The sequence below is a fragment of the Rhinatrema bivittatum genome, chromosome 1 (genome assembly GCF_901001135.1).
Source record: "Rhinatrema bivittatum chromosome 1, aRhiBiv1.1, whole genome shotgun sequence".
Classification (NCBI taxonomy): Eukaryota; Metazoa; Chordata; class Amphibia; order Gymnophiona; family Rhinatrematidae; genus Rhinatrema; species Rhinatrema bivittatum.
In genome coordinates this window covers 606,028,632-606,041,502 of record NC_042615.1, presented here as the reverse complement: position 1 = coordinate 606,041,502, position 12,871 = coordinate 606,028,632, and positions in this window count along the sequence as shown.

Here is a 12,871-nt window from a genome sequence, read left to right as displayed (position 1 = left end):
ATCGCAATGACAGAGAGGAGCACCCGGGAGGCAGTGTGGTACTTTATGTCCGGGATGGCATAGAGTCCAACAGGATAAACATCCTGCATGAGACTAAATGCACAATTGAATCTTTATGGGTAGAAATCCCTTGTGTGTTGGGGAAGACTATAGTGATAGGAGTATACTACCGTCCACCTGGTCAAGATGGTGAGACTGATAGTGAAATGCTAAGAGAAATTAGGGAAGCTATCCAAACTGGTAGTGCGGTAATAATAGGAGACTTCAATTACCCCAATATTGACTGGGTAAATGTATCATCGGTACAAGCTAGAGATATAAAGTTCCTGGATGGAATAAATGACATTTTTATGGAGCAATTGGTTCAGGAACTGAGAAGAAAAGGAGCAATTTTAGATCTAATTCTCAGTGGAGCACAGAATTTGGTGAGAGAGGTAACAGTGGTGGGGTCACTTGGCAATAGTGATCATAATATAATCAAATTTGAATTAATGACTGGAGGTGGGTCAGTAAGCAAATCCACGGCTCTCGTGCTAAACTTTCAAAAGGAAAACTTTGATAAAATGAGAAAAATTGTTAGAAAAAAACTGAAAAGAGCAGCTACAAAGGTAAAAAGTGTGCAAGAGGCGTGGTCATTGTTAAAAAATACCATCCTAGAAGCACAGTCCAGATGTATTCCACACATTAAAAAAGGTGGAGGAGTCACGTGATGTGGTGATCGGGGCTGGTCGCAACTAGCTCGGCTCCAGGTGGCAGGCCGCTGAATCTATCCATATCAGCCTTCATCCGCGCAAGTTTTGCATTTTTCAAATACTATAGAGATAGAGCATATGAATATCGACCGCTACATGCATAAATCGCCTGCGACAATGCCAGCTAAAGTGGCCAAAAAAGACAAGGAAAAACCGAAAACAGTCGAGGACAAAATGGCGGCCGGCACGGAAAAGGGAACTCCGGACTTGTCCAACGAAGCTGCTCTGACGGCGTTATCGGCAGCGGTGACGGCAGCAGTAACCGAAGCGTTGTCTATTAAATTGGATAAAATATCGGAACAACTGAATACTTTGCAGGCGGCGTTTTTGGAATTACCTCCACGCATTGACACCCTGGAGCTGCGGATGTCTGCTTCTGAAGATGACGCTTTGGCGAAGGAAGGCAAAATACTTAATTTAGAAAAGCTAATCCAATCTCAGGAAGACAAAATAGATGAATTGGAGAACCGTTCCCGCCGCAACAATTTGCGCTTTGTTGGTATCCCGGAATCGGTTCAAGACAGCGAGCTAGTGGCCTACCTCACCAAATGGCTCCCCGAGGCCCTCAAGGATTCTGACTTGGCCTCCTTACAAATCGAGAGAGCACACCGCCTTGGGGCGCGTTCGGCGGAAAACAGACGGCCCCGAGTAGTAATAGCCAGGATCTTGAATTTTCAGGATAAACAACGAATCTGGCAACTTTCCCGCAAAATCCCGACGCTGCAGATACAAAATGTGCAGGTACGCATTTTTCAAGATTTTTCTGTGCGTATTGCCGCCAAACGCAAGGAGTTCAGCCCCATTTGCTCTCAGCTGGCAGAGAAACAAATACGGTTCGCATTACAATATCCTGCGAAGCTTCGTATCTGGAATGACGGGCAGACGCGGGTATTTGAAACTTTACCCGAAGCTCAAAAATATGTTCAAAACATTCTTCCCAAAGAGCCAGCATGAACTCTATATCAGTCGGCTGACTGTTGAAGTTCCTGATGTTCTAGCGGATGATTGCTAATCTTTTTTCAGCACACGTTTAGCTCTTGTAAGCTACTTTGGTTACATTGGGATTTACTGGTATGGACATGACATATTACCACTTTTTTCTTTTTGGTATGGGTCTGCCACCTGAACACTCACATTATGACTCCTGCTCTCACTATCGAGAGTACTTTAGATGATTGGACACAGGGGGACGGGTTTGGGGTGGGGTGGGGGAGGGGGGTTCGGGGGGAGGGTGGGCACCTTGATGACCAGATAACTCTTTGCTTTTTCTTTTGCTGTGTTATGTTGTGGGGAAGAGCATGTGTTTTAATGTTAACTTCTCTGTTGGCTGCAAATCCATTTTGTGTATTTCAAGTACTCTCCTTTCGCAGGTATTATCTGTTTCCATGGGAAAGGCAATATTCATATTTACCTGATTTTGTTCACCAACTGGGGCAAAACTGTTTTGTTAATTTACCCAGGCTGTCTCTCCGTATAATGATGCCATCATGAGTCCTAAAGTGAAGTATATGACTTGGAATGTAGCGGGTATGGGATCGCCTATTAAGCGAGAAAAGGTTCTGGCGCATTGCCACAAATCTAAGGGTGAGATCCTATTTTTACAGGAAACCCATATGTTAGATCATGAACATCTTAAACTCCAGCATAAAAAAGGTTTCAACCAAATTTATTTTTCTTCAGGCACACATAAACGAAATGGCGTGGCTATCCTCATTCACAAATCTGTCTCCTTTCAGCTGACCTCCCAATGGCACGACGAGGAGGGGCGTGTAGTCATTATCCAGGGTTACCTTTTTGGAAAATTAGTCACATTAGCCTCAATCTATGGCCCTAACAAATATCAACATTCCTTTTTTACTAATTTAGTTACTAAACTATTGGAATTTGGGCCACATTCAATGATGGTAGCCGGAGATTTTAATTGCCTCATGGACTACACGTTGGATAGAAGTTCCACTAGCCCAATATCGGCTATGGGACCGGATAAAGGTTTACCATTTTTATGTTCTGCTTTACAATTAGTGGATAGTTGGAGAGCCCTTCACCCGCTGGAGAGGGACTATACACATTATGCTAGGGCGCACTCCACTAAAACTAGGATTGACTATATCCTGATATCTGAGTCATTTTTTTCTTTGATTGATTGTTCAGATATTGGTCCGCTGGTCATATCTGACCACTGCTCAGTCAGTTGTGTAGTAGGAGCTAACCCCCTGTTGCCTTCTCTTTTTCAATGGCGGATGCCGGAATGGCTAGCAACAGATCCAAGCTTTGCAAAATTTTTGGAGGAGAGATGGATGCATTATGAGGAATTTAATCAGGCCCATAAGGATCAGCCAACGCTATTTTGGGAGGCAGCCAAAGCCGTTTTACGTGGTGACATCCTTAAGTATGTCATCCAATACAAACGAAAACAAAATAAACAGATATTGACCCTGGAAGCCAAATTAGCATATTACAAAAAGCAGTGGAACGCCCATAATACACCTATTTGGCGTGATAGATTCCGACAAGCCCAGAAAATTCTTAATGATATAATTCACCAAAAGGCAACTGGAAATATGTTTGCTTTTAAACATAAGTTGTTTGAACATGGTAACAAACCGGGGCGTCTTTTAGCGCGCCTCACTAAGGCTAAACAGGCATCTAAGTATGTCACTTCTATTAAACGTTCGGATGGCTCTTTGGCTGTTTCTACTCCCGAAATAGGCCAAATATTTCAGGAATTTTATAAACATTTATATACTGCAGATGAACCCAATGTTAGTAATCAGGATGCTTTTTTGGACAAATTGCTACTGCCCCAAATCTCAGCGCAACAACGGGAGAGTTTGAACCGTCCTATCACCTCGGTTGAGATCACACAGGTCATAAAAGACCTTAAATTACATAAATCCCCTGGTCCAGATGGCATCAATTCGTTGTTCTATAAATCCATTATCTCTTATGTTGTACCATCTCTCACTGACTTATTTAATCATATGATATCACACAATACATTGCCTGAAACCATGAAGGTGGCGGCTATTACAGTCTTACCGAAACCTGGTCGGGATCCCATGGATCCTGGTTCATACAGACCGATATCTTTATTGAATCAAGATGTAAAAATTTTTGCGAAAATATTAGCCAATAGACTAAAGTTTATATTACCAGACTTGATTTCTAAGGAACAGACTGGTTTTGTCCATGGCCGTAAGCCTATTTCTAATATTCGACGCTTATTAGTGGCATTGGATAGTTGCCGACACCAAATCCTCTATTGGTCAGCTTCGACGCTGAAAAAGCGTTCGATAGAGTGGCGTGGCAATATTTATTTACTGCATTACAGAGGTTCGGATTCGCTGGCCCCTTTTTAACTGCTATTATGCTATTATATAGTGACCCACGTGCATTTATTTGTGTTAACAACTCCACCTCAGCCATATTTACATTGGGCAGGGGAACCCGTCAGGGATGTCCCCTGTCCCCCCTATTATACATTCTGTCTTTAGAACCTCTTATACGTACGATTAACAAGTCTTCAGATATACCTGGAGTGATTACTGGATCGATAGAACAAAAAATGATGCTTTTCGCCGATGATATGTTGATGCTCATCTCTAATGCCAGGGTGTCCTTACCTATTTTGTTACATTTAATTCATACTTTTGGCTCATTTTCTGGCTTGAAACTAAATCTTACTAAGTCCGAAGCTATGGATCTCAGAGGTACCCTCAAAGGACAATGGTTGGATTTTCCTTTGAAGTGGGCAGACAACACTATAAAATACCTGGGTATTAAAATCCATCATGACCCAAGGACTTGGTATTCTTGCAATATTACACCTCTCATACAATCTTTCCGCTCTAAAGTAGACAGCTGGAGCGCGTTCCCCCTCTCTATTTCTGGAAGAATAGCGTTGGTTCAAATGATATTACTTTCCAAACTATTGTATATTTTACAAATGCTTCCTGTGTTTTTGACTGCCAAGGATGTGAAGTTGTTACAGAGGTTGTTTTCCAAATTTTACTGGGGAGTCAAGAAAGCTCGGATGAGTTATTCGAAACTGATGGTACCGAGGCGTGAGGGAGGAATGGGAGTGGCAAATCTTCGGTTTTACAATATTGCTTGTTTATTGCCAACACTACGGGAGTGGTTGGGGTTTGGCGATAACCAAATTCTCCTCTCCCTTGAACGGGCACTGTCCCACCCTATACATTTGGCATTTTTGGTGCATGCGCCAGGCCACTTAATACCGGCTTCTGTGACCAATAACATATTAACCCAGTCGATGAGAAGCTGTTGGCGTTTCTTGCGGCACCATTTGAAATTACCATGGCGTGCCTCTTTCTGTCTTCCTTTAGCTGGTAACCCGGATTTTCCTGCCGGGATAACTGGTTTGCGAGGACAGCACCCCCACTCCGCTCTTAACTGCTATGCTTTGCACCACTTCATGAATTTGCAAACAGGGGAGATATTTACTTTCAATCATTGCTGTCAACATTTGCAATTTACCACAGCAGATTATTTGTCTTATTTACAAATACGAAGTTATTCTAAGAAAGTTCTAGGCTTCGCACGCAGCCCTCTTACAAATGGGCCATTTCAACGATTTCTTCATCTCTGCGAGAAGAAGATCCTATCTATATCTATATTTTACAACTTCTTACATGATACCAGCTCATATAAACTGCACGTGGCGGTGGCTGATCACTGGACGCTCATTCTTGCCCAGCCTGTATCGCCCTCAAGTATCAAACGCAGCTGGGCATTTAATAAATTGATTGCACGCAGTACCTATATGAGAGAATTGCATTTCCGGATTCTGCATTGTTTGATCATCTGGCCTAGGAAGGCTTTCCTTGCAAAAATCTCAACTTCCCATGCGTGTCAGAAATGTTTGCAGCCGAATGCTACACTTTTTCATTGTTTATGGAGTTGTGAATATATCCAGAAGTTCTGGGAGTCTATTTTTCAATTTTATGTTGCTGATGTCCAGTCTTCTACTAAACAGTGGGCAGTGACATTTTGTATACGGAATCCATGAGTCATTGAGTAGACCCAGAGGACTTTACACTCATTTATTCCATAAAAGTCGACTGATAGCTCTACGTGTAATTCTCCGGCACTGGATTTCTGACACAGTGCCGTCATTGAAAGAATGGTCGGACGCAATGCTAGACCTGTATCTGTTAGAGAAGAAATCTATCCCACTGATATCTAAGAAGAAAAAGATGCTGTTTGCTGAGGTTTGGAAACCCTATTTGCAATCTCTCCCAAAAGGTGCGCAGCAAGCAGTTGCCTCACAGGGTAGTTGATTTTCAGCAAATGCTTTTAAACAAATGCTTTTCCTAATGTATGTCATAACCGAATTGGTACTTTGCTAGCCACAATAGTTAAGGTGCTGGTCAGGGGGGGGGGGGGGGGGACAGGGGTTAGGGGAATGTTGGGGACGGGATGATACTGTACTCTGTGAAAAGGTGTGGGAATCTATGGTTACGCTTAAGTTGTTGTTTAAAAGGAGTACTGTTAAGAAATATTTCATGCTGTTATGCTTCCAAATATTCATGTTCATAATCTATATTCAGCTGTTGTGGATTTATGACTCATACTGAATAAAAAAATATTACAAACAAAAAAAGGTGGAAAGAAGGCAAAATGATTACCGGCATGGTTAAAATGGGAGGTGAAAGAAGCTATTTTAGCCAAAATATCTTCATTCAAAAATTGGAAGAAGGATCCATCAGAAGAAAATAGGATAATGCATAAGCATTGGCAAGTTAAATGTAAGACATTGATAAGACAGGCCAAGAGAGAATTTGAAAAGAAGTTGGCCACAGAGGCAAAAACTCACAGTAAAAACTTTTTAAAATATATCCGAAGCAGAAAGCCTGTGAGGGAGTCAGTTGGACCGTTAGATGATCGAGGGGTTAAAGGGGCACTTAGAGAAGATAAGGCCATTGCGGAAAGATTAAATAATTTCTTTGCTTCGGTGTTTACTGAAGAGGATGTTGGGGAGGTACCCGTAATGGAGAAGGTTTTCATGGGTAATGATTCAGATGGACTGAATCAAATCACGGTGAACCTAGAAGATGTGGTAGGCCTGATTGACAAACTGAAGAGTAGTAAATCACCTGGACTGGATGGTTCTGAAAGAACTAAAAAATGAAATTTCAGACCTAATAGTAAAAATTTGTAACATATCATTAAAATCATCCATTGTACCTGAAGACTGGAGGATAGGAAATGTAACCCCAATATTTAAAAAGGGCTCCAGGGGTGATCCGGGAAACTACAGACCGGTTAGCCTGACTTCAGTGCCAGGAAAAATAGTGGAAAGTGTTCTAAACATCAAAATCACAGAACATATAGAAAGACATGGTTTAATGGAACAAAGTCAGCATGGCTTTACCCAGGGCAAGTCTTGCCTCACAAATCTGCTACACTTTTTTGAAGGAGTTAATAAACATGTGGATAAAGGTGAACCGGTAGATATAGTATACTTGGATTTTCAGAAGGTGTTTGACAAAGTCCCTCATGAGAGGCTTCTAGGAAAAGTAAAAAGTCATGGGATAGGTGGCAATGTCCTTTCTTGGATTGCTAACTGGCTAAAAGACAGGAAACAGAGAGTAGGATTAAATGGACACTTTTCTCAGTGGAAAGGAGTGGACAGTGGAGTGCCTCAGGGATCTTTATTGGGACCCTTACTTTTCAATATATTTATAAATGATCTGGAAAGAAATATGACAAGTGAGATAATCAAATTTGCAGATGACACAAAATTGTTCAGAATAGTTAAATCACAAGCAGATTGTGATAAATTGCAGGAAGAACTTGTGAGACTGGAAAACTGGGCATCCAAATGGCAGATGAAATTTAATGTGGATAAGTGCAAGGTGATGCATATAGGGAAAAATAACCCATGCTATAATTACACAATGTTGGGTTCCATATTAGGTGCTACAACCCAAGAAAGATATCTAGGTGTCATAGTGGATAACACATTGAAATCGTCGGTTCAGTGTGCTGCGGCTGTCAAAAAAGCAAACAGAATGTTGGGAATTATTAGAAAGGGAATGGTGAATAAAACGGAAAATGTCATAATGCCTCTGTATCGCTCCATGGTGAGACCGCATCTTGAATACTGTGTACAATTCTGGTCGCTGCATCTCAAAAAAGCTATAATTGCGATGGAGAAGGTACAGAGAAGGTCTACCAAAATGATAAGGGGAATGGAACAGCTCCCCTATGAGGAAAGACTAAAGAGGTTAGGACTTTTCAGCTTGGAGAAGAGACGGCTGAAGGGGGATATGATAGAGGTGTTTAAAATCATGAGAGGTCTAGAACGGGTAGATGTGAATCGGTTATTTACTCTTTCGGAGAGTAGAAAGACTAGGGGGCACTCCATGAATTTAGCATGGGGCACAATTAAACTAATCGAAGAAAGTTCTTTTTTACTCAACGCACAATTAAACTCTGAAATTTGTTGCCAGAGGATGTGGTTAGTGCAGTTAGTATAGCTGTGTTTAAAAAAGGATTGGATAAGTTCTTGGAGGAGAAGTCCATTACCTGCTATTAAGTTCACTTAGAGAATAGCCACTGCCATTAGCAATGGTAACATGGAATAGACTTAGTTTTTGGGTACTTGCCAGGTTCTTATGGCCTGGATTGGCCACTGTTGGAAACAGGATGCTGGGCTTGATGGACCTTTGGTCTGACTCAGTATGGCATTTTCTTATGTTCTTAGGTTCTTATGCCTACAAGGAGCAAACATATTCACTAAATTGTATCTGCAGGGAGCCTACAATCTCATACATATTTGCCAAATAGATTGTTGGAACTAGTGGTGATTCCCAGAGGCCTGGACATAATCAAGACTGACTCCATCCTTCTAAAACAGTAACTCTTTCTTATAACTTCAAACATGCACAACCATGGACTGTCTTTTCCTCAGACAGTGTATACTCTTTACCTACAGTGTTTTGCTTCGTCTCAGCTCAAGATTTGGACAGTATTGCATACAGAAGCTGTCTTCCTCCCAGAGACCTCAGGCCTGGTCTAGATATCCCCACCTGGATCCCAGCTTTTATTCCCCAGTCTCTGATTATGCTAAATGAGCCCCACCTGCCCCACAGGATCCTGCCCATAAAGCATACTCTCTTTAAGGCATTTAAGGTTGACCAATCATCTAGCCTGATACTGCACAGGTAAATAGGGGAACACTAGGGGCACTGCCTCACATACCCCTCCCCTCAGCTTGGACCCATAAGGCCAAGCATCCCTACTCCCTCCTGGTTCCCATCCAGGAGAGTCTAAGACCTCCCAGTCCCTTCTCTTAGAGTTACCCTCGACCATGTCGTGACCAACACCCTGTATGTCGTTCACGCATTGCACATCCCCAGTCCTTTAATTAAGTCCTTTGCTGGATCCGAGTTCAAATTCCACCCCAATGGAAAGCCACCAGTGCTGGCTCCTCTGTATTTTCACTAGCTGGAGTCTCCACTGTGCCATACTCTGCTCTCTCCATGGTTACTTCCTCCAGGTTCACCACAGCACCTCCTTCTGGGCTCTCAACTGTTTCTATCTCTGTACAATCTGGTCACTTGCCTACGCCAGTTGCTGGCTCTTCCACAGCCTCAATCACTGGGGTCACCACAGCACCATCCTCTGGGCTTGCAATGGCATCTCTCACTTTCCTTTCTGTGCTCTCTCTCTCTCTCTGGGCTTCTCCCAAGAGATATCTCTGGACTCTTGGTAGTGTTTGAGCAACCTACAGGGTCTTTCTTGAGACCTCCTGTAGCTCTGATTCCCAACTTCTTGCTATTGCTTCCTCCTGGGCAGTCTGTGTTGTTCTCCTCAGTGTTATGCTCGCTGCCTGCAGCAGCCCCGCAGTGCGGCCCTCTCACCTTTCCAAGCAACCTCCAGGCTCCAGCTCCCCGTTGATTGTGGCAGTGGGCTGCTGGCTCCAACCTCGGGCTCCTGCCAGTGCCTCCGGCCCTGCTCCACTTCCTCGGACTTCCAGCCAGGATGCCTCCATCCATTAGGCCTCTCCACGGGGTTCACAGAGAAACACCGCCAGAAGCGCTGTGCCCCTCCCTAGGCACGCGCATGCGCATCAGTAAACCTTTTAAAGGGTCCGCGGCAGGAACCTGGCCACAGACCCAGATGCTAAAGTCAGATCCTTCAGCGTATAAAAGCTCAAGCCTTGCACTGAAGCTTTGCCTTTGCAACAGGTCTCCTCGGTTCCCTGTTTGGTTCCGAGTACTCATTGCCTCTGTGCTTCCTCGTTCCGTGTTCCTGAGTGTCTTCCAGTTCCTGTGTCTTCATTTGTCTCGTCTGTACTTTGACTGACCTCCTGGTGTCGACCTCTGCTACTTTCGACCTTGCCTGCCTTCTCCAAGCCTGCTATGTCTGACCTTGCCTGCCTTCTCCAAGCCTGACCATTGCTATGCCTGACCACACCTGCCTTCTCCATGCCTTGACCATTGCTACACCCGACTACGGTTGCCTTCTCCGTGCCTTGACCACTGCTACACCCGACTACGGTTGCCTTCTCCGTGCCTTGACCACTGCTATGCCTGACCATGCCTGCCTTCTCAGTGCCCTGACCATTGCTACGCATGCCTACGCTATAGACTTATTTGTGTCCAGACTCAAATGTCCAGACATTGCTTGCTATTCTTTTCAATTGCTGCCAGCTCTCATCCGAGTTTGACAATGACGCCTCTGTCCTATCCTCTGGACTTGGACTCCTAAGGCTCCGGCCTTTCTCTGCTCAAGCACCTTCAGTCAAGCCTCGTTCCTTGGTGCTTGGGTTCCTGTACTGGGACCAGACCAGGATTTATTTATTTGGTGACTTTTCTATACCGTCATTTAGAGCAATTCCTTCACAACGGTTCACAATAGGCACACAATATAAAACAGTATAAAAGAAATAAAAATAGATTAAGTGCCAAACATCTTACTTAAAATACAATCTTACATAATAAAATCACAATAAATAATATTTTAAGACATTAGGTATTCATTACCCTTATATCTGTAGACTATAAAATAAAATATCTAAAAATATTTAAAAGGATTACCATTTCAAAAATAAACAAATAAAATCAAACCCATTCATACATCTCTTTCTCTGTAGAAAATGCCTATGTAAAAAGCCATGTTTTAAGATCTGTTTTAAACTGTTTATGCCCAGTACACACTCTCAGTTCCTGAGGCATCAAATTCCATAATGTCGGGCCCGCTAATAATATTGCTCTCTCACGTACTTGAAAAAGCCGTGCGGATTTTAACGATAATATAGGTAAAAGTGCTTTATTTGCAGAACGCAAATTTCTTTGTGGAACATGTATTCAGAGTTTTGTATTAAGCCAATCTACATTTTCACTTTTATGAATGGTACAAAGGATTTTATACTTAATTCTCTGTTTGATCGGGAGCCAATGTAAATTGGCCAGTATAGGTGTAATATGATCTGTTCTTTTAGTACCTGTTAAAATTCTAGCCGCAGTGTTCTGTAATATCTGCATGGGTCTTATAACTGAATTTGGTAATCCCAGTAGGAGGGAGTTGCAGTAGTTCATACTGGTAAATATTAGAGCTTGTAAAATTGTTCTAAAGTCTGATTTCAGATTTTTTAATAGCATTAACTTTGTGTAACCCTCTCTCACTTTTGATGATATGTGTTGTTTAAAGTTAAGTTCCCTATCAACTATCACCCCTAAGTTTTGTTACCGTATCTGCTAGCTCAATTATTTGATTATTTTTCATTGTGATCAGAGTTTGTATTATTTTCAATTGTTTCCTCTCAAGATTAATGAATTCGGTTTTATTTATATTTATTATTAATTCCATCTGTGTTAGTAGTTGTTTAATTATATCTAAATATAATGAATGGGTTTGCTACTTCTAGTGTTTTTTCAATGGAGTCATAAATTGGTAACACTAATTGAATATCATCTGCATAAATGAAATATAACACTCCAAGACCCGATAAAAGATGACAAAGTGGTAAAATATAAATATTAAAAAGTGCTGCTGACAATGCAGATCCCTGTGGTACCCTGGTATGTAACTCAATTTTATCTGATAGTTTATCGTTTATCTGAACCTGATAAAATATATTGGCTAAAAATGATTTAAACCAAGTAAGTGTTGTTTTTGTCAATCCAATTTCTGTTAATCTCTGTAATAGAATGGTATGATTCACCATATCAAATGCGGCTGATAAATCAAGTAAAATACTATGCTACCTGCTGGCTGCTGTCTCTGAGTTGTTGCTCTATCTTGAGGCCCGCCTAAATTCTGCCGGCCCCGGCACTCAAAGGCTCAACCCGAGGGGAACATGGGCTGGTATAGGTGAAGCTCTAGTGGCCTTTAGCTTCAGCTAACTCCACCTGCTGATGGTGGGGACCCATAGGCCCTTGCCTGCGGGTTGCGTCAACTCCACCTCAGCACAAGAATCCACCTCCAGTGCAACACTCATGGCTCTCTGTGATCCCACTCTCATGGTTCTTCACAGCCCCCTTCTCTGAGCTTCTCATGGGAGCTATTCCTGGACTCCCAGTAGTGTTTGGGCACCCTGCAGGTTCTTCATCAGGACCCCTGTAGTGCCAATCTCTGGTCTTGCTTCCAGCAGTCTAAGAGTTTCTCTCAGCTCACTTACTAGCCTAGCATTCTCTCTGGCATCTTGCTTCCAGTCCTCCTCCAACTGGGTCATCTTTGCTGAAATTTCTTATAGTTGAGCAACCAACTGCTGCCATTCTGTATTGCCCTCTCCTGGGCCCTCTGCATCACCACATATTGACAAGGCTGTGAGGCCGCACTCCATATAGAAGTTGACAATGACTCAGGTCTGCTGACTCCTTGCCAGGCTTTCTTCTAACCTTTTATCTCACTCCTGGAGAGTCTGGATCATGGCCTCCATCATGCTCTCTGCTTCATTCTGGTGTTTCTGTACCCTGGCTACTCCATTCCATATTTTCTTTCTGGCTGCACACCTAGCACTCTCAGCCAACTTTAGCAGCTTTCCTAGGGCCACACGCTGCTCAGCACAACCCTGCTGCTCTGGTGGTTCTTTCACTTTTCTTGTTAAGACAAAAAAGTAAAAAAAAAAAAGCCTGCTTGATCAGCGA